We start from the raw sequence: 9,288 nt of genomic DNA on the forward strand, positions 1-9,288 counted from the left end.
TACAAGAAAACATTGATAGATTATAAGGAATTGTCATAGCTAATTATTTTGTATGTAACTGATTCGTGCAATTTCTAATTTTTCTTCGAGATGGAATAAGTATTCAAAAGAAAAGAGATTTTTTTGATTGAAATGCTAATTTACAATATTTTAAATTACGAACGCAAGACCAGTGTAGACGGATGTGAAATGTAATATTTTATATCGCCAAAGTGATCTAGTTTTAAGGGCTGTATAATGTATAACAAGTATTTACCACGGTATTAAAAACATGAAAGGACAACGACACTGATAGCGTGCTTAATGATTAAACAATCATAATAATATTTAGATATTGCTCTTGTGAAATGAAATAATTGTAGTAAAAAACTTTGACAGATAATCTGATCTTTGTATACATATTCCGAGATATTTCAAACTCTTATGATAAACAATTTGTAATAAAAACAGACTATTATAACTTTATGAAAACCTTTTATACAATTTTTTTTAATGTCCAAAAACTAAGGGCTTTGAGAGCTACAAAATTTGTTATATAGAATTAATAATATAACCGTGTCCTATTCTCTCATCGAGTGGCCTTGGTATTTGAGTCAGTAATTTAGAAAAGCTGTAAATACATGAAGTGATTTATTGTGTATATAAAATGTTTAGTATCCAGTTTTAATAAATGATTTGAAATCTATGTTTTTGATGTTAATTATATTTATAGACCCATTACAACACTATACCATGAGTTTGAGAAAATTTAAATATCGTTCCTATACGATATATTTGAATAAAAATTCTTAGTATTGCTTAACATACTTTGTTGCTAGTGAAGTGCATCCATGTTACAACAAACTAAATACATCATAATGTGGACATATTCTTTTTATAGATTTAAGATTGAAGGAAAACATCGTAAAGAGCGTGCATTAGTCAGTCAAAGCAGTTACGAATTTCTATTTGAGTTTAAATATTTTTTGATACCATTACAAATTTCAATTTAACATTTAATGTGACCTCTTTACGTCTGAATTCGCTAATTTACAAATGGGTTTTAGAAGGTATAATATTATTTATATAGCTGTGCTCCTGTGCGGTATCGCCCAAATTAATTGGAGATCCGTTGACGCCTTACATGCGAGCGTGGTAAGTGACCATTATATTGTTTGGAGTCATTTTAAAGCTATGAAATCTCATAAGTGTCATTCTTTGCGGCCTACCAAAAGCCTTCGTCAAACAATAATTGTAACAGGGCCAAAAAATACTTTATCACAAAATAGAGGACAAATGATGACTACCAGATTACACTTGATTGTATTTTTTTTAGTCTTCGCGGTTTTATCATTAAAGGATTGAAGCCTTCTCACGTAGAACAGATGAGCTCAGCATTTAGTTTCTAATTACAAACAATTAAAACCTTATATTCACACTGAATCTTATCCGGATTAATGATATGAATGAATAAGTTTTGGCCTCGAATGTAGTATAATGAATCAAGTCGACATTGTTAATGGTCGGCTGATTTGAATAATGATCGCTTTATCAGTCATTGAGGAATATTTAAATAGCTCCATAGTAGCCATATATTCACGGGCTTAGAGATGTATAGGAATACGGATTTAAGTAATCCGTAATGATATTACGATTATTTTTATAATTAACATATGAAGGAATAATGTAGCCATTATATATTGTATAATAATGTTTTAATAATCTTCGTTAATTTTGTTTGTTTAAATGAATTTATGCCTAACATAAAACCAGTGATATGGTCTGAAAAATAATACTGACTACTCTTCAAAAATAAACCAATCGTTTTTTTATGTATTTTTACGAACACAAATATTTAATATCAACGCAGCTTATATGTCGCTGTAATCAATCAATATATGCGCATTATACATCAACTTTTTGACAAATATATGCCAGTAAAACACTATGAATATTCAAACAGTACTTTTAATAAACACACTCTACTTGTTAAGCTTTTAAACCTAACATACTCTTCAATTCTGCATACATATAACTCACTTATTGCGTAATCAGATATTTATATTCTAAACACGATATTATGTCAGTCTGGTCCTTTTAGCAAGTATGTAAAATGTAAATAGTTATTATACACATTGTCCATGAATATTGCATTTTTCGTCTTTCCCCTTTCAACTATGCACAACAAAGTATTTTATGTTCAAACGGATCTCCGTTTTTAGCAGGCACAACTTATATGTTAACGGACCACAACCTCCCATATAAATGAATCAAACGGAATATAATAAAAAATACTTACAAATATGTAGTAAATTCCATGCGATAAGCTAATTTAGTAGAAAAAAATACCAAGAAGGAAAATTCTAGCGCCATTTAATAGCATTTTGGTTGTAAGTGCAGATCTGAGTCATTGTAGAATTGTAAAGTAGGTAAGTATAAGTGTGGATTTATTTTATATATTTATATAAAAATATAAAAAAAGCAAATGAGCTTGCGGGACGCCCAAAAAGGCAGTCGTCACAGCCCATAGACACCCATTTTTAGTGGGTGCGTTGCAGGCCTTTAATAGAGGAGTACGCTCGAATTTTGAGATTTTATTTATTTTTAATTTTAAGAATATTCACGTATATTGTTGCAACATGATATGCTCTTATGAGACGTAAAATCCATTGGTGCACAACCGACAAGACAAGAACAAACTCTAACCTCAGGGAAGAGAGTCGGACGTTCAAGCTACCAGTCTAGCTCAGTGCTTGAATCCTAAAAGCCTAACCCTAGGTTATATTTTATGGAAATTTCTTCGACGGGTAGAGAGTTCTTATACATAGTGTTGGTAAAATAGCATTAAATGCACAGTTTTCAACTACAGTGGTATATTATCTCTATACAGGTTTTTTAGGTTAGAGCTTGCGAGTGTATTTAGTTATTATATTGAATTTAAATAAGTTATTTCATTCAAATGTTACAAGTGTCCCTGACTTCGACAGCTATTAGATTTACATTAGACCCATTATCATTCACTACATCGTTGTCCTGTCATCATATCTAGACGAAATGAGGTTTGAAGTTGCTTTTGTGATTTAATCAAATACTTAACTATAGAATTATTGTATTATATAGGTCAATTAAACTGTCATAAACAAATACGTGTGCAAACCTTATACTGAGTAGTGTTGGCCTAGTGGCTTCAGGGTGCGACTCTCATACCTTAGGTTCGATCCCGGGCTGTGCACCAATGGACTTTCTTTCTATGTGCGCATTTAACATTTGCTCGAACGGTGATGGAAAACATCGTGAGGAAACCGACATGTCTTAGACCCAAAAAGCGACGACGTGTGTCAGGCACTGTAGGCTGATCACCTACTTGCCTATTAGATTTAAAAATGATCACTAAACAGATTCAGAAATCTGAGGTTAATTAAATTAAAAAAGCATTTTAACCTATTTTTTACACTCTAATCCCTTTAAGTAAATGTTGGACGTTGGTTCACAATAGATGTACGAATTGTATTAAATTTTGACCGAGAATAAGTATGTATTCACAATACCATAACAATAAACGATACAAACATTATGTATTAAGGACGGGCTAAAGGTGAATGTTTTAACCTCGTTTACTGTCATTGAATATATTTTGTAAATAATTCACAAACAATTATGACATTTACTTATTTATTAAAGTTTACCACATCATACAAACTAAATCTACGGTATATATTTAAAACTATTTCATCTAAAATTTATGACAATTAAAGTAAACATAAAAAACATAACTACAATTTAAATATATACTAGTTACAATAAAAATACTAGATTTTTTTGTTAAACATAAAAAGTAATGAAATAAAAATTACCAGCAAAACAGCGGATTTGGTTCGAGGTAGGCACTTAACATTGCTTTCTTTATAGCAGCGTATACCTTAATTCGAAAGAGAGCTGCCTAAATTATATAAATATGATTATTTATATAATATATAATTTATCGCCTTCGAGATCTGGTGTTTTCAAAACAGCTAACGCGGACAATGTTGTCTTTATATATAGTTCACCTATAAGGAAAATGGCTGAGTGCCAAAAGGCTTGTGTCTATTAAAAAAAACAGTACAACTACAACCCTTGGCTCTGGATTCATATTTCTGGGCCTGTTTCGTGATCATTTGTTTTTTTTTTGTAACAGGCAAGAAGGTACATCAGCTTTCTCTGTCTGATATACGTCGTTGACTTTCTGAATCTATGGCCCGTTTCTTTACGATGCTTTTTTTACTGAATCTTAAATAGACATAGACAGTCAAGTCCATTGTAGTACAATTAAGATCCGAACTTACTCATGTCGTTGCTCGAACCATGCAAGATCAGAAATTCTTCGCCGGGTAGCTTAGTGTAGGTTCCACATAGTTCTGGTGAAAATTGTAACTATATTTCTATTAATTTAATTAATATAATTATTTTATTATTATTGGTAACATAACTTATGAGAAAAAATAAATACTTAGATATAATTAATAAAAATTCGGAACCTTGCCTAAAGGGACTCCATTTAATAATATTTTTAATAATTAAATTTTAAGGTTAGTTATTAGGTATATTTTTAAGTATTATGTAATTTGTTTTGAATAAAATTAATAAAATAATTATTCCGTTGTTGGTTTATGCCCATCATTAAAATACGCCTAAACTAAAACTACTACATGAAGAACTGAAAACTTATTTCTGTTGTGGGAGGTTTAATTGTTTAAAGGTTATATTAATAAGTGTATTCTCAAATTAATGAGGAAGTGTCAAAACGACCACTATTAATTAAGTACCTAATTACACATTTTTGTCGCATGCTCTAATTCCTCTAAATAACCACGATGGACTCGACCTTCGGACACAGGACGCAATGTCATTAAAACATGCATTCATTGATTTACTTAGTAAAGATATAATTGCGGTTTCGGTGTTATAAATTCTGTATTACGGTACACTGGGTTTTTTTATAGAATAGAAGGCAATCGGGCAGCAGGCATTTCTGATGCCATCCATGGCTCGCAAATTACAGGTCTGACTATTAACAATTGGTACCCTTATTTCTGCAGCTGTGCACCAGCGCCTTAAACGCTAAGTACACTGAGATAGAAAAAATACTAAAGCAGTATTTAAAACACATGCGCAAACTTTCTCCCGCCACATAAAATCTGGCGAAGTTAGGTGCCGAGACTTATCTTTATAAATATTTGATTGGGATTTCAAAAGCTTAGCTTTACTATCGATTTTCAATCTTCTCTGTGCTCTATAATTATTTCAACTTATCAGCTCATCACCAATTAACAAGCAATTTAATTAAACCCACACAATCTGGGTTACAATCAGCACTTATTTTAAAACTCGACCTACTTTTCCTTACTTAGACACTAATTGGGTCCGTTGTGCATAGAGTCCTGGCAAACTAAGCCAACCGAGCTCCTTCCAGAAGCACTAAACTCTCCTGGGAATTTTGCAGACTTTACGGAGCGACCTGACTTCTGTTCGAAGGATTTCTGTTCACAGCCACAGGATTCCAGGAGATTGATTTCTCTACGTTGAAACAGCATCTGCACAATGGACTATCCGCTTTGAACAAAAACATGTTGATTAAGAAGACAGCGGCCCGTACTTGTATCTGACATTGATTTGAGATTCGTTTTGTTGGGGTTAGAAGAGAGTAACGAATTAACTGTTGGCAGTGTCGTTTTGGGCTGTCTGCAGTCGTTTTGCGACCCTCTCTTTGTACACTGTGGTTTTAGGCTAACTCCAGGTTCGCTTGCGAGAAGGGGAAGGGAGCTTCCAGAGCCTCAGCTACCAGTTAACAGATATCTAGTCAGGAGCGAAGTTCGATAAGAACTGCAAACTATCCGCTATTCTTTCTATTTCGTCAAACATCTAAGAAGGAATAGGGATAGCAATAAAATAAAGTGGAGTGAGAATTCTACTTTTGTAAGCTCTATAAAATAACTTTATCAATCCTGTTACTTCATAAATAGAAGTGGTTCCACGAAATAAATAAGAACATCGAAACTTCCATGAAAATACTCACTTTTGTTATCGCTTAGTTGACCCGGTTTGGTTTGAAACAAATACATAGATAATAAATCATTTTGTTCAACAAGGTTATACTTAGAGAAAATATTTAGTTATTACAAACAGCGGTACGAAGCCTCGGGCCTTATCGTATCAGTAAATATTCGGCAGCCTTATATTTTTTTAATTTTATACAATGCAAAAAAATAATTGTGGGTGCAATACGTCAAATCTTTGACAATACTGGGTGAACGAGTTTTCGCACTAGGATTATCATTACGCTAGTTATCTCCAGTTAAACAAATTGATATTTTTTTCAAAAAACGCCTATTTTTTTAAGAACCTTATATTCTGCTTTGTTTAGTTAAACTTTTTCAAAGTTACGTACATGAAGACGTAACTAGAAGCACGCGAAAACTCTTTGCTTCTGTTTCATTAATGGTTACAAGGTCTTGGTCTGCGTATGACTTGAAGTATTGTTTTGCCTGGAATTAAACAATCAGGTTGATACGCGCTATATGTTGCTAAAACAGACCTATCCACGCTCTACCAAAAGATACGTCCCTGACATTCTGACTAATTTATTGACATGTCTATTAGCCTCTCAAGAGTGAGCTTATGAGATTTACTTTCTCTCTGTAGCCTGCATCGTTTGTAAACCTGTTGTCCTAATTATTGAATAATTTACCCTAACTAACTATTTCTTATAGTAAAGTGGGCAAACGGGCAGAAGGCTCTATTGATGTCAAGTGATACCGCCGCCCTAGTGAAATTGGTTCAGATATACTTAAACGTATCGCTTATTCAATTCTAACTAAATCATAGGAGGGTAATCATTACTATAATATTGTTTTACGTAGGCATTACTCAATCTTTCCAGTACCGCCAGATGTGACAGATAATTGGGTATACGATAATTATTTCAAGGTCTGTACATAGGTCATGATAACACATTTGGTATTTTCACTGTATAATTTATTCCAAGACAAAATTTTACATTACCAATCAAATATGGTATGTTTTAGGTACTTTGATGGATTTTAATGAAGCATCAACTGGAGTGGGGAAATTAAAATACTTTTGAAACTAGCGTACCGGACAGACGTCTTGTACGCACATCTTAAATACAAACAACCTTAAAAGAACTAACAATAAATATCTAATTGTAAAAATTGAAATATTCTCGAATCTACTTAAACACTCATCAAAATCGTTCCGACTGTTGATTGGATTACGGCTTTGACGGGAAATATTCGAACGTCTTGGTTGTGGCATTATATCGTGCCGATATACCAATCACATTAAATATCAATTTCAAAATTTCGATAAAAGCCTTCCGACTGAAGTATTTCCGAACCAATTCGACTTAGGGTCCTTCAAGAAAAGAGCGTACCAATTCTTAAAAGGTCGGCAACGCACTCGCGAGCCCTCTGGCATTGAGAGTGTCCATGGGCGGCGGTATCACTTGACATCAGGTGATCCTCCTGCCCGTTTGCCCCCGGTTCTATAAAAAAACGATCGACATAATGATATGAGCTAACTAATGAAGAGAGAGTATGTTAGTATAAATATTTTAAATTAATTAAAAAATGTATTTAGATGTTTTCTACTAAATTATATTTACAAATCAAGTTCGTCAAACCAGTATATGTAACAGCTGCTTACAAAGATTTATGTTATCAAACTATATTTAACTTAATTGACAACGGTTTAAGTGACTATCAATTTTGTTACGACGCTATCTGAACTTTAACATCTGCTTTGATAACTTGCTTAGACTGTTCTCAGAATTTGTTTAAATCAAAATACCGCCGTGATTAGCTTGGTGATTAACGCATATGATACCTTTATTTATATTCCCGGTGAAATTATATTTTTGTAGGTTTAGTAGATTTTTGAATTCATACTTCTTTTGGCGTGTTAGGAAAAAATGGTTAGAGTTAATTTTTACTATGCGCATAGTTAGCTATAGCCAATATTTAAGTTTTTTTGTGTTATTTAACAAAAATTATGTAAATAAAGCTTGTATACTTAACATTACAAATAATTCTAATATAATAACTTACCTTAAATTGTAATATTAAAAGGAGGCCCTTTTAACAAGGTTCCGAAGATACTGGCAGCGTTCCCCTTTTGAATAGCTAGACTAATTATTTAAATAGATAATGCGTTGTAATAAAACTTTCAACGTATATATCTTTTTCTTTTTTCTGTTATTAGTTCTACAAACGTAGAATAACATTTTTATCTTCTTACGCCAAAGACATAATATCAAATAAGTTCTAAAGTGTGTGCATAAGTACACACAGGTTTTTTGTTTCTAATGACAATTTTATATCAAAATAACGTTACCATGGTAACGGACATAATATGATCCACGATTTAAAAAATGACGATAATGTATGACGTTATTCTTATCTGTTAATATACATTGAAAACGTTAATTTTTTCGCTCTTGACAATATCTTAAAGCCTTCAACAGTGTATAATATACAATATTCCTTACCTTTCTAATATGAACCAGAAATAGAGCCAAACTAAACGCCGATAATAACTTGTTATGATGATTCCTACGTGTTTTATGCAATGTCCTTAAATTTCAATGTTCGTTGGGCTGATGTTGCTAACTCACCATTGAAATGGTCATCAGTTAGGAAGTAGTAGTAGAAGTTCCTCTTCTTTCAATTCAAGTTCTATATAAAGCCTCATAAACTAAAAAGTTCTAAATATAAGGAATCGTAATTAAACTAATATTACAATGTTAGTTGGTTTTTCTTAAATATCGGTCCCTGATATACCAACTTAGAGGCAGGTTCATATTGTAAAAGTTGCTACTATAAACCCGTTTAAGTTGTTTTATTTGCATACAATTTGGAGACCATGAAATGTTTAGTGTAAGGTAATAAAATAATAAGGTTGTTCACCGCAAATTAAGATCAGTTTAGATTCAAAAATAGAAGTCTTTTAAATTTAAACAACTCTGCAAGTTAGTACTGCGAGTCTTATTAACTTTTATGTAGTAACGTGCCAGTGTATTATTTATATACACACGAACAAGTCGGGAATATGCTTAAGTAGTCAAATAGACAGCACAATGAAAAATAAAGTTGATTAAAATATGAAAATAGCTATGTAAAAATTTGCTAAGAAAAATACTTGGAAACTGAGAAAAGAAATGTTAACATAATATAAGTATCACCAACTTTATGTATATATATATATATATATATAATATATATATATATATAATATATATATATATATATATAT

This window comes from Pieris rapae, chromosome 15 (genome assembly GCF_905147795.1).
Source record: "Pieris rapae chromosome 15, ilPieRapa1.1, whole genome shotgun sequence".
Lineage (NCBI taxonomy): Eukaryota > Metazoa > Arthropoda > Insecta > Lepidoptera > Pieridae > Pieris > Pieris rapae.